Source organism: Mastigoproctus giganteus, chromosome 7 (genome assembly GCF_048544385.1).
Source record: "Mastigoproctus giganteus isolate SK-2022 chromosome 7, ASM4854438v1, whole genome shotgun sequence".
NCBI lineage: Eukaryota > Metazoa > Arthropoda > Arachnida > Uropygi > Thelyphonidae > Mastigoproctus > Mastigoproctus giganteus.
This window is the reverse complement of record NC_143581.1, coordinates 74,057,048-74,071,786: the sequence shown is the minus strand read 5'-3', so window position 1 is coordinate 74,071,786 and position 14,739 is coordinate 74,057,048.

The following is a 14,739-nucleotide window of genomic DNA, read 5'->3' as shown; positions in this document are numbered from 1 at the left end:
AAAATTGCACGATTTAAAAGATATGCTACTTATATATTATAAGCGGCTGCTGTAGCCGAGTGGTCAAGCACTCGGGTGCATAAGTACACGTGCCTTGAGTGACCGGGGTTCAAGCCCGTGACTGTTAAATAGGGTGCTGTTTCTTGTATTCTGTCTATCTTGTGAACTCGTTTGGTCGTCTCGGAGTACAAACAGAAAATTTATTTTGTTTATTTATATACACCGGTGTTCAAATAAAGTGCGTCACCCCTTAAAATTGTAATGTCGTCCGAGTAACGTAAGTATATGGCAATATGTCTTACAGATTGCATCATATAAGATTGGCATGTGTACATGATGACGTAATATTGCATCAACTGTTACTTTCAGCTATATAAGCACGCTCTGCAAGAGTTGCAGTCATTCCTTGCTTGTGACAGGATGGCGAGTTACATGCAGTTAACGCACCAAGATACAGTGCTATTGTTGCTTTACGTGATGAAAGATGTTCTTCCAGTCATATTGCTAATAGTATCTTGGATTATTCCCGCTGGCTTGGAAACAGGCTAGACTTAAGCTTCTGCTTAAGTCCTATGACAAACCCTCCAATGATCCGGCCTCTTACAGGCACATTGCACTGCTGCCCATCCTTGGCAAAGTCTTGGAAAAATTAATTGTTTCTCGTCTTCTAAATTACTATTTAGACAGAAACCTAAGTTCCCCACTTCAATTTGGCTTTACACGTGGAAGGTCTTCTGTTGATGCTATTTGTCAGGTTTTGAGTTCAGTTCAAAATTCCAATTATAAATATGTCTTCGGTCTCTTTGTATCTGGTGTCAAACACATAAACTTCAAATCTCGACTAATAAAACAAAACAAATGTTGCTAAAAGGCTCTCTTGATGTGAATAGACCACCGTTATTAAGTTGAATGGAGAAGTGATTAGGAGAACTCGGCAGCATAAATACTTAGGAATTGATTTTGATTATCTTAATTTTAATTACCATGCAAAATATGTACTTCAGAAAATAAAAGCTGTGACCTATAAAATTATTAAGATTACGAGGAGTACTTTTGGTGTAAAGAAATCTTCCATTAAATTATACTACTCTTGCATATTTATACCAATTGTGTGTTATGCGGCTGGGGCCTGGGGATACAGAATCGGTAACTCCCTTGTTCAAAAATATCTTACCCAAGCACAAAGATTCTTTCTTCTCGGTGTAAGTAGAGCTTGTCGAACTGTCTCTACAGCTGCTCTCCATATTGGATTGGCAGTCATCGACTGCCAATCCAATATGAAGTAATGTTACACTATCTTTTATATTGTAGAAGAAATAATGTTCCTGCTATTGTAGATGGTATAACATACATACTGACTTGCAAGAAAATGTAGACATTAAAAGAATGAGAAATGAATGTTGTAGACCGTGGCAAAATACCTGGTCTACCTCTACTTTGGGTAGGGAGACCTTTAAGTTTTTTCCCGAGGTTGTTGATTACGACAGGAAAATGGACTGGTTCAATCCTGGTTTATACGTTACGTTTTTATATAACGGTCATGGAAGTCTTAACTTTAAATTGTTTTCACTAGGATTAAGTAACATTCCTCTCTGTAGTTGTGGTGCTCAAGAAACTGTTGAGCACCTCGTCTTTTATTGTCACAAATGTATTTGACTGCTCCGAACTGCCAAGCAGATTGGTTAACTGTTTTGAATATTATACTGCCTTCTCCACCTGTGCAGAGAAATTGTTTAAACGGAGGAAAAGAATTCTTGCTCCTGAGGTTCAGTAAAATGTTAGACTGTTTCTTTGGATTACTCTTACCTGATGTATTGATCAGTCTGCTGGACTCTGAAGCCCAGTATTTATTTATGTATCATCATTGTATATAGTCTTTTTATGTACCATCATTGTATATAGTCTTTTTATGTGCCATCATTGTAAATAGTCTTTTTATGTATAATTAATCATTGTACTTTTATGTACAATTAATCATTATAAATTGTACACAATGTATAGATTACTTTCAGCGGTGAATAGAGGAAACCCTGGAGCCCGCCAAAAAATAATAAAATACCTTGACTTGACTTGAGTACACTTGAGTCGACAATGGGTAGATTTCTTTCCAAACTCAAGAATACTGGTTCTGCTAATAGGAAAAAAGGAATCGGACGCAAACGAGTCTCTACACCAAAACGGGACCGCGTTTTGACGCGCTTATGTCTTAAAATCCGTAAAGCTTTTTCGCCTGAGCTGAAAAGAGAATGGGAAGAACATACAAGAGTGGTAGCAAGTGCAGTAAGTCAGAAGATGCCTCTTCAAAAATGGACTTGTAGTCCTAAGAAGCCCCTCCTCACACAAAAAATGAAAACGGGCAGATTAATTTGGTGTAAGGAGCATGTCAAATGAACCCCCAAGCAGCGGAAGTCAGTTATTTTCTCGGATGAGAAAAAATTCAACCTGCATGGCTCCGATGGGAGACAAACGATTCGCCGTAGACGTGGTGAAGAATACAATCCAGACTGTATGATGTCTACAGTGAAATTCCCTACGAGCCAAATGATATGAGGGTGCATTTCGTATCGCGGAGTAGGTCACCTGCAGTTTATAAAAGGTTCCGTAAATGCCAACGGATACCTGGCTATATTGGAAGGCAAATTGCTGCCAACCAATCGAGACCATTTCAACCTGCCAAGTAACTGTATCTTTCAGGGCGACTCTGCTCTTTGTCATCGTGTGAAAAGTGTAAGTAGGCATTTCTGCATTAGACGTTCGGCAGTAATGTGTTTATATTTGTTACAGGTGAAAAAATGGTTGGAAGAACGGTCCATTACAACTCGTAGCTGGCCAGGAAACAACCCGGACCTAAATCCTATAGAGAACTGTTGGTTGGCATTGTGTGGCATCTGCAGTTTCCAGAAAGAAACCTGCAGGAAGCCATAATTCGTGTTTGGAGCCAGAAACTATTAGTTAATTATCTTCAGAAATTGATCTTGTCAATGCCTCGACGGTGTGCTTCTGTGATTAGGGCCAGAGGCGGTTCAACTAAATATTAGTTTGCACCTGTGGAATTTTTCATTTTGCTTTCCATTTAAAATGATAAACTGAAGCAAATTGGGGGCTTTCTCTAATATTTCAGGAATAATCGTTGTGTTTACAAAAACTGTTGTATAATGGTTGCAAATGCTCATTTTGGAATATTTTGAGAGAACCTGTCAAATATTACTTAGGTTTGCTTTACTATTAATACATATCTTTTGTTTAACTAATGTATTTAGTGCAATTGCATCATTTAGGCCTGAGAGTGGTCAGGAACGAGAGTGCATAGCACGAGTTCCTTGTGTGTGGACTGGGGTTCAAACCCGTGACCCGTGTACAAATTGGAGCAGAATGGTATTAAGGGTACGTTGCTACAATGGATAAAAGGATGGTTAAGTGGGAGAAGAGAGAGGGTGGTAATCAATGGGTGCTGCTCTTCGTGGACTAATGTTATTAGTGGAGTCCCACAGGGTTCGGTGTTTGGTCCACTGTTGTTTTGTATATTTATCAATGATATTGATGAAGGCATATCAGGCTTAATGTCCAAGTTTGCAGATGATACAAAGGTTGGCAGGGTTGTTAATGACAGTAATGGCAGTGTGCTACTGCAACAGGATCTAGATAATTTGGGCAGATGGGCTAAGAAGTGGCAAATGAAGTTTAACTTTGACAAATGCAAAGTACTGCATATGGGTAGAAGTAACCCCAGTGAAACGTACCAACTGTGCAGTACTACACTTAAGGTGGTAGAAAATGAAAAAGACCTGGGAGTAATTGTGCAGTCAGATATGAAGTTTTCTGAGCAATGCAGACAGGCTGCCAGGGCAGGTCATGGGGTTTTGTCAATGATACACAGGAAGTTTGCTAGCAGGAAAAAGGAGGTGATTGTCCCTCTGTACAAGGCAATGGTCAGACCACGCTTTGATACTGCGTACAGGTCTGGAGGCCTCATTTTAGGAAGGATGTAGATTTACTTGAGCGTGTACAGAGAAGGGCAACAAAATTGGTGAGGGGGATGAAGGGATCCTCTTACCAAGAGAGGCTTAAGTTCTGCAAATTGCAGTGGCTGGAGACTAGGCATCCGCGCGGTGATCTGATTGAGGTGTATAAGACCTTGAATGGGTTGAGCACGCTGAATTCTGATGGGATCCTTCCACTTGTTCAGATTACAAACCTAAGGGAGCATAAATTGAAATTAAGAAAGGACAGATGTAGAACAGATGTGCGGAAATTTGCCTTTAGCCAGCTGGTGGTTAATTGCTGGAACAAACTTCCATCTGTTGTTGTGGAAGTTGATAGGTTGAATAAATTTAAGGAGGAACTGGACAGACATTTGGAGGGAATGGTGTGATTTTTTTTTTTTTTTTGGCTAATGCTGCATAAGCTCATACACTTGATTTCTTGCATCACATGCCACTACTACTAAATACGATAAGTATTTGTATTGACGATTTATTGTAAGCTCTACTGACTTGGTTGTCGTGCCGGAGTATAAACAGGAAATTTAATCATTTCAGTACATAGCCAACTATTTAAAGTTATAAATTGGCATCATTAAGTATATCTCATATCGTGAATACCTTCACGAGTTGCCATGATATTGCACTACCTCAAATGAGTAACACTTGACCATTGGAGAAGACTATTGTTGCTTATTCTCGGTGGATACCATTACCCATACGGCACCGTTCCTTATTCTCAGGTATCCGCTGAGATTAAAATGGTACTCATATTGTGGATTTATACTTCGCAACTGGGTTGTCATCATTGCAACACCAGGGTACTTGCCTATCCACTGACGAGGAGCCAATAAGCTCTGAAACTGAGATGTATGCGTGATGATATCCGCTGAGAATAAGTAACTATAGTCTTCTCCTATGGTGAAGTGTGACTTATTCGAGGTAGTGCAATATCATGGTAACTCAAGTATATCTGATATTCACAATATCAGATATACTTAATGATTCAATTTATAACCATTTAAGTAGTTGGCTATGTACTGAAATGATGTAATTGTACTAACTTGTACATTACTTAAACTCTTCACATTACCCGAATCTTTAGTCCTAAACTATATCGATATCTTTTGTTTATATTTCTATTTGTGATGCTAGTCATTAATGTAACATATCATCGCCAAAAAGGGTTAGAAATGTGAAATTCCTACACATCAACGCCAGAGCTTACACTTGGTCATCAGGCAACACAGAAGCAGCCCCCTAGGCAGAATGCGCTGGTCCCACAGGAACTAGTAAGTGTTGGTGACTCTATTGTCAGGGAAACGGGGAACATGCTTTGTAAAAAGGATAGGTGGAATAGGACCAGGGTATGTCTGCCAGGGGCAAAGGTTGATGACGTTGTAGAGCGGATATCATCTTTTAAGGGCACAAAAGGTGATATAGTTGTACACGTTGGCACCAATGATATTAAAAGTAGGAGACCGGCGGAATTACTTAGCAAGTACAGGTCACTGTTGAAAAAAAGCCGTGAATTAGGGTTGAACTTGAAAGTGTCTGCAATTCTGCCCAGACACGATAGGAGGGAGTATATGATGAGAGCCTTGTCGATCAATTCGGCCCTGGAGTGATTGTGCAAGGCTCAAGGGGTAGAATTTTTTTCAGCCTGGACTGTACTTGTTAACAGGAGAGATTGCTTCTACAGGGATGGGATACACTTAAATAGAAAGGGTGCAAGAATTTTTGCTGATGCTGTCGAGGCAGTGTTAGGTGGGTCGGAAAACTGCTAGTTGGGGGGGATACAAGGACTAATAGATTAACAGTAGCCACTGGCAGAGGTGGAAGTGATTCTTGCACTGCTTCTATTGAAATGAGCAGAAGTCTGAAAAACAAGATGCAGGATATTTCAGAGACTGCTGGTAGTCATTGCGGTACAAGTAAACACATGGGTTGTGTTAGGGTAGCTAAGAATAGAAACAGGTGCATGTATACCTGCGTGTACACCAATGCTAGGAGTTTGGTAAATAAATTTGATGAATTTGAGGTATTGCTCAAAACATCAAAGGCAGATATTGTTGGGATATCAGAGACGTGGTGTCACACAGATATAAGTAATGCGGAACTGGAATTTGGGGAATATAATGTGTATAGAAAGGATAGACAGGACAGGAGGGGAGGAGGGGTTATGCTATTAATTAAGAAACACATAAAGTCCAAGGAAGTGAAGCCAGTCGACATCGATGGACAGGGCAGTGTCGAGTCAATTTGGTGTGACATAAGCATAGGGAAATCAAAATTGAGAGTAGGAGTGTGCTATAGGCCTAATGACTCTGATGAGTATAATAAGATATTGTACAGGGAAATAGAGTGGGCCAGTAAATCAGAGAGTCTTATAATGGCGGATTTTAATTTCCCAGATATTGACTGGAATGTGTGGGTTGGTCACTCGCACACTAGCAAGGCTTTTGTGGATTTATTGGATGATTGTTTTCTACATCAGCATGTTCGTGAGGCAACAAGAGGGAGCAATACTCTTGATCTGATTATCAGTAGTGATTCTTCATGCATTAAGAACCTGCAGATAAATGAACCACTAGGTGGCAGTGATCACAGTGTGTTGAAGTGGGATTTACTCAAGGAGGTAACTACCATCAGAGGTAAAGGGAAGGGTTTTTGTTTTCGTAAAGGAGACTATGATGGTATGAGACAGTATTTAAATTCTGTACAGTGGGACCAACTGATGATGTTACCAACAGCAAACTCAAAATGGGAAGCATTCAAGGAACTAATCTTGGAGGCTACCAGGCTTTACATACCAACTAAGAAATATTGTTCAAGGTTTAGGCCTAAATGGTTGTCAGATGAACTAATGAGACATGTGGCAGAGAAGAAAAATGCATGGGATACATACAAATTAATGGGTGACATGGAAGCCTATGATAGATATAAGTTGGTCTGTAACCAAGTCACAAATTAGATTAGGCAGGCAAAGGCAGACTACGAAAAATCCTTGGCAAAGGATGCAAAGAAAAACAGAAAAGAGTTCTTTACATACTTGAACTTGAGAAGGAAAGGGATGAATCAGATTGGTCCACTGGATATTGATGGTTCAACAGTTGAGGATCCTGCTCAGGTGGCTAACAATCTAAACGAGTATTTTGCATCTACATTCACGCATGAGGAGTTATTCAGGAAGGAGAATGATGTAGATAAAGTAAACATTGGCAATGAGCTGGATGATTTTGTAATAACTGAGAGGAAAGTGGAGGAGAGATTGTTGAGGATAAACATAAAAAAGGCACCTGGGGTGGATGGGATCTATCCAGTTATATTAAAGGAGGCAGCAAAGGAAGTATGCAAACCCCTAGCCATAATTATGAGAGCTTCTTTGGACTCAGGAGAGGTACCCATAGACTGGAGATGTGCAAATGTAACCCCAATTCACAAAGGAGGATCAAAGGCTGACACAAGTAATTATAGACCTGTTAGTTTAACTTCTGTTCCAGGTAAATTAATGGAGGCACTGGTTAAAGAAGCACTGCAGGATCATCTAGACAAGAATTCCGTTATAGCTCAGACGCAGCATGGTTTTGTTAAGGGCAGGTCTTGCCTGACCAATTTGATTGGATACTATGATGTAGTCACAAAAGAACTGGATGCAGGGAATAACTTTGATATTATATATTTGGATCTTAGAAAGGCTTTCGATACTGTTGCACATGGAAGACTGTTGCACAAATTGGAGCAGTGTGGCATTGGAGGCAAATTGCTGCTATGGATAAGGGGATGGTTGAGTGGCAGAAGACAGAGAGTGGTAATCAATGGACACTGCTCAACGTGGACTAATGTTATTAGTGGAGTTCCTCAGGGTTCAGTGTTGGGTCCGTTGTTGTTTTCGGTGTTTATGAATGATATTGATGATGGGATATCAAGTTTAATGTCCAAGTTTGCAGATGATACAAAGGTTGGCAAGAGTAGCTCATGGTGTACTGTCGATGATATATATAGGAATTTTTCTAGCAGGGATAAGGAGGTGATTATTCCCTTGTATAAGGCAATGGTTAGGCCACATCTTGAGTACTGTATACAGGTCTGGAGGCCTCATTTCAAGAAGGATGTAGAGCTGCTGGAACGAGTACAGAGAAGGGCAACAAGATTAGTAAATGGAACGAAGGGTTGCTCTTATGAAGAAAGGCTTAAGTTTTGCAAATTGCAGAGTCTGGAGACTAGGCACCGGCGAGGTGATCTGATAGAGGTGTATAAGGCTTTGAATGGTTTGAGCATGCTCAATGCCAATGGGATTCTTCATCTTGCTCAGAATAATCACCTCAGAGGGCATAAATTCAAATTGAGGAAGGACGGATGTCGGATAGATGTGCGGAAATTTGCCTTTGGCCAGCGGGTGGTTGGTTGGTGGAACCGACTTCCATCACTTGTTGTTGAAGTTGATAGCCTAAACAAATTTAAAGCTCAACTGGACAGGTATTTCGAACGAACGGAGGGGTGAAATGGGAGTGTTTTTTTTTTTTTTTTTGGCTGATGCTGAATAAGCTTGCTTTCTTGCATCATATGCCTCTACTAATGTTAATGCTAATATCGATATCTTTTGTTTATATTTCTATTTGTGATGCTAGTCATTAATGTAACATATCATCGCCAAAAATTGTTAGAAATGTGAAATTCCTAGGTGATGCACTTTCTTTGAACACCAGTGTATATACTCATACACCATTGCACTTAGTCTCTTATTTGTATTTCTCAATTTAATTTCCTTGTTCACCTGCTATAATTCCTTATGGATTATTGCTGTCTATTTGTATAGTATCTTCTGTTCTAATCGCATTGGTATTGTACATATTGTGAATATTACTGCATTATTTTTTATTAGCTTTCTTATAGAATTATTTTGACCTTTTAAATTTTTCCTTCCAAATTTTTGTGTCCATATTGCAAGGATTTTCACCATATATTAATTTGCAGTATCGCAATCTGATTTCTAAATGAATTGGGTTTTCCTTTCACAAAATTATATTAATTTCACACTTTTTATAATAAATCTTCACTTAGCCAAGACCCTTTCTTTGATGTTGGGCACTTCATGCTCCAAGCTTGCCCGAGTATTTCTATTCTCTTTAGTTTTGTTTCCACTTTTAAGAGTTCTGCTTTTTTCTTTCTTTTTTTTATTACAACTCCAAGCACGAAAGATATTCGAAGCTATACTACCGTGCATGAGTTGAAGGTTGAGAAGGTGAAAGAAAATACTTGTTGACTTGAATTTCCGTAGATTGTAATTTTCAGGAAATACATATGAAGGGAGGCTATTCTAGAAAACGGAAGTGGAATGAAAAATGAGGAAGAAGGAAATTTGGCCATGTGGGTTTGAAGTTGGACAGTAAAAGGATGTTAACTGGTTGAGGCACATGTTCGTACTGGTTCCAAAGAGAGAGCGGGAATTATAGAAGCCAATTCAGAAGAACAATGCCCATGGAAATATCTATAGAAAAGACGCGCATCATTAACAGAACGTCTATGAGACAGAGAGTGGAGAGACTTCGAGCTGAATCATTAACCTAACTGCCCTCTTTTGAATGGAATCTAGAAACCTGTGAGATTTTTTGGGGCACCATCCCAGATATGGGAACAGTGTTCCATGGGAGTACAGATTTGCGAGTTGCCAAGTAATATTTGTAATGTGCTTATGCCAAGAGAGAGAGATTAGAAGTCAGGATAATACCCAATAGAGATACAGTATGATCTTGCCTAGAAATCAGTGTGTTATTGAAGATAAGCATAGGAGCAGAAGAATCTTTTTTTTTTTTTTTTGCGAGATATAAGATATGACTCAGTTTTCAAAGGACTGAAATCAACATCAACTCAGTTATCTTCGCTCCAATAGAGATCATCATTTAAGGAATTGGTAGTGGATATTAGAGAAGTTGAATCTGTTGTGCAGGCAAGGTGTCTCAAACTGGAAGGTGGAATGCAACATGCTATCATAAGCAAAATTATACATAGGATTTCCGGTCAATGGAAGAAGGTCATTAATACAAGGTGTCTCAAACTGGAAGGTGGAATGCAACATGCTATCAGAAGCAAAATTATACATAGGATTTCCGGTCAATGGAAGAAGGTCATTAATACACAAGAAGAAAAGAGTGGGAGAAAGAACTGAACCTTGCTGTTCTTTCTCCAGGGAACAGCAGCATTATTAGTGGAGAAGTTAAAAGACAGTGCCATCTACCATCACTCGCAGTGAGCGGTCAGAGAGAAAACTGGATACCCAATTACAAAAAACACTTGGCAAACTATAAGATGGAAGCTTGTTTAGAAGACCTTTATACCAAACACGAGGGCCCTTCTTCGGTGGGTGGGTAGGTACCCAAATGATGCAATGATGGCAAAACAGTTATGAAGTATAACTCCACAATATAGGCATCTCTCATATTGTGGAGTTATACTTCATAACTGTTTTTCCATCATTGCATCACTTGGGTACCTACCCACCCACCGAAGAAGGGCCAAATAACCCTGAAACAGTGCCGTCTGGGTGGTGGTACCTATCTGAGAATAAGTAACATTAGTCTTCTCCTTAGGTGAAGCGTTACATATTCGACGTAGTGCAATATCATGGCAACTCGTTGTGAAGGTATTCACAATATGCAATATAACTTAAAACGATGCCCCTTACAAATATTGTTTATTCAGAAATGGCTGTGTATTAATGATGCTATTGCACTTAATATATATAGTCTGAAATTGAATAGAGTGGGAAGGTGTTTCATTAAAAAAAAAATACGAAGTTGGAAATATTATTTATTAATACTAAAAAAAACATAACAAACATCCAATTAGGTACAAATTAATGTAACTTTTGCTGCTGAATTTCTTGAGCGAGTCTCTCAACATCAGGCGAGTATGCCATAATTTTCATCTTTAAACATGCTGAGAGACTCGCATTGTTCAGACCATTTCTTGATTTATTTTTAGTATACTTCATGTTCGAAAATATTAGCCTGCAGAAATTCGTCAAACCAAAAACTGAGAGAAGTCCAAATGCAAATATTTCCAAATTTATATCCGTGTCCAGTAAACTACTTCACGCATCGAACACAATTTAGTCTTGCTTTTTCAACTCATCTATCACCATCCATTTGTGTAGAATTGCAAGGGCAACCTTTTGCCTCTCCAAATCTTCAATTTCAGTTTTAAGGCATTTTAGTCTTGAACTCCACATGTCCTTGATTTTTAAGTCCTCTAACTACATTTCAAATTGTGCTTCATGTGGGCTAAAAGTTAAAGAGCCACATGCGGCTCACGAGCTGTAGGTTGCCGACCTGCGGTAAGCCATTCAGGGATGTGGTGACAAGAGACAGGTTGTTGTTGTTGTTGTTATTTGGTTTTTAGGAGCATTAGCAACTAAGGCCATATTGCTCCGGGATATGCGGTGGTCATTCCCTGAATGACCTTTCCGCATCCTCCGTATTTGGTGGTGACGGGCTCGAACCCCGGTCTAATCAAGAAGCGTGTGCTACACACTGCTGCTCCTTCCCACCTGGCTACGGAGGCGCCACAACAAGAGACAGGAGGAAAGGAACACTCAGTTCACTTGTTGGTGTACTGTTGTCGGGCCACTATTCTACAGTGTCAATTTGTGAGTTTCAATTAAAAATTGTTGATTTCATTAATAAAATAAGAGCCACTATGTCTAGTAAGAGAAGTGCAGTAAAGCCAAGTGAATGTGAAAATGATGCTAAAAAGTCATGTAGATCTATCATGTTGGGAAAAAAATATGGAGGTAATTCGTAGAATGGAAGATGGTCAGACACATCCTAATGTGTATAGAAGTATGAAATTGCCTCTATTGACTGCGAGTAGCATAATGAAAAATGCAGATAAAATAAAACAGTCGCTGCAACATATTACAATAGCAAGTGCGACATAAGTGAGTTATAGCAGAAGTTAACTTTTAGAAAAAAAAAAATGGAAAAATTGTCACTGTGGGTGGGCGACTTAAATAAATAAAAAAAACAAAACAAAAAACATTCTCTGTTGATTCAAGCTGTTATTACTGATAAGGCAAAGTCAATTTTTGAAGATTTTAAGAAAAAAAGAGGGTGGTGATGAGACATTTTTAGGTAGCAAGGGATGATTCATGTGCTTTGAATCTCGAAGTGCCACTGCGTGAAATTAAGTGGCAAGACGGCAAGTGCAGATGTGAAGTAGCTGCAGCATTTCCTGCAGAGTTTCAATCCACTGTAGAGGAGGGTAATTATCTTCCTGATCTCATTTTTAACATTGATGAGACTGGGCTTTATTGGAAGAAACTGCCATTGTGAACCTTCATTGCCCACGAAGAGCAGTCTGCATCAGGTTTCAAGGCTGCAAAAGACAGGCTAATGCTTCTGCCAGGCGGAAATGTCTCTGGCACTTTAAAACTAAAACCAATGTTGGTGTACCATCCAGAGACACTACGTGCTCTTAAGGGCCTAAACAAAGTCAAGTTGCCAGTCTACTGGAAATGGAACAGGAAGGCTTGAGTGATACAAGAAATCTCCTCGGATTCGTACACAAACTATTTTGGCCCTACTCTGCTCCATTTTTATCAAGAGAATGAGTAACCAGCCAAGGCTCTTCTCTTGGACAATGCCCCTGGTCATCTTGCTGAAGTCAGAACATCTCTGGACATCAATGTTGTTTACAAGTAACCAAACACCACTCAGATTTTGCAACCAAATGACCAGGGGTAATAGCAACCTTTAAAGCCTACTACCTCCGCCAAACCTTCATGGAAATGGTGACAGTTTTGGACAGGTCAGATAAAACTATCAAGGATTATTGGTGCTCATTCGATATTTTGAAGGACATTAATAACATCAACGCAGTTTGGGAGAAAGTATCAGTGAACTGTTTGAATAGTGTGGTGTAAACTTCTCACAGAATTAATGAATGACTTCACAGGATTAGAGCCAGCGGAGAACATTTGTTGAAGATATTAGCAAGCTGGCGCAAGAGGTGGGACTGGACAAGGTTACAGCTGAAGACGTAACAGAGCTGTTGGATAGCCATGGACAGCAGCTTTCCAATGAAGACTTGGAAGAATTAGCTATAGAACTAAGCCAACAGGAGGAGGAGAAAGAACAAGACAAAGAGCCTCCTCTAAAATCTAAGAATACAAGCAATCTACAGCACATCGTTTCAGCCATGGAGACACTCATTGATGAGCTTTGTCAGACTGACCACAACTGGGAGCGAAGTGCGAAAGTGAAAAATGAGCATAATTGTATCCATTGACTCTTATTCTGAGATTCTCAAAGAAAGAAAGAGGAAATCTCGACCGCCAATACTGCATGCTTTCTTCAAAAAAAGGGAAGATCCTCAACCAGGGATTTCACCTGAGAAGTAAGAGCTCTACATTACACCACTGTCAAAAAAGATCAATTCAGGGGGCTTACAGTATCACTTACAAAAACTTTTGGTCTGGACTTTGAACATATCAAGGTAAATGTACAAAATTAAATTTTTTTTATATTCATAAAAATGCTGTACATAGAATTCATTTCAGAGCTTTAAATATAATAATACTATGTTACTTATGTCAATTTTGAGAGGGGCCTGGAACATAACTCATTGACTTACATTATATAATTAGGTTCATTTTACACTGATTTTTTTGTGATAGTTCCTTCAGGAATGGAACTGTGTTGTAAACCGAGAACTACTTGTATATTGTTCTTATTAATAATCCACATATCTAGAACTAATGACAAATATAGGTTAGTGAAAAGTCCAGGTGTACAAGCCAGTAAGTATCTTTACAGAAATAATGGGCATGCAAATCAAAAGACAGCTTCTAGAATAAGGACCTGGATATGACTCTCCAAAGGCAGTGGCTAAAAAATGTACACTGTGCTTTTGTCTCAAAAACTTTATCCAACTAAATATCTGGACAAGCCTAAAGATCAAGGTCTGCAAAATCAGTGACACCAATTAACCAGGTTAAGAATGGCTGACTACTGACCTAAAATACAGAAATCAAATGCCACTCTTTGTACAGCCATTTCAAACCTTGTAGGTTCTCATCAGTAAAAAGATAAGTGAAACAGAAGAACCAAATACATAAGACATTTTTATACATACTTTTATATAGGGGGAAGATGAATAAAACACAAAATGATTTAAAAGACTACATAATTTGCACACCAAATTCGTATTTTATTCATCCTCCATACTTATTCTAGTATGCAGTTTACCAGAGCTGAAATGAAATGATAAAGTTTATTTATAAAGATGTGTATGAATGTCTTTTTTTTTTTATTTTTTCTGTTTTCCTATCTCTTCACTGATGAGAACCTAATAAGGTTAGAAATGGTCATATGAAGAATACCATTTGTTTTCCGTGTTTTAGGTCAATAGTCAGCGATTTATAAATCAGTGTCCCCGATTTAGTGGATCTTGATCACAAAAATCAGATGACTTGTCTAAATTATTTTTAGTTGGATAAAGTTTGAGAACAGCACATTGTGCATTATTTATTAGTCTTTTGAAGAATTCAATTTCTTGACATGATTTTGCCTACTAACATAGCACTGTGTCTAATACAATTGCAGTATAAATGTTTTTTCTTACATGGATTTGTGGTTTAATTTGTATAATGCTTGGTTCATTATTTATTTATTTTTATTTTAGGTAAATTTTTTATGGCTCTCTTAAGTTATCAAGTTGATGGATTGATTTTGATTTGTTATGAAATACAAATTTGTTT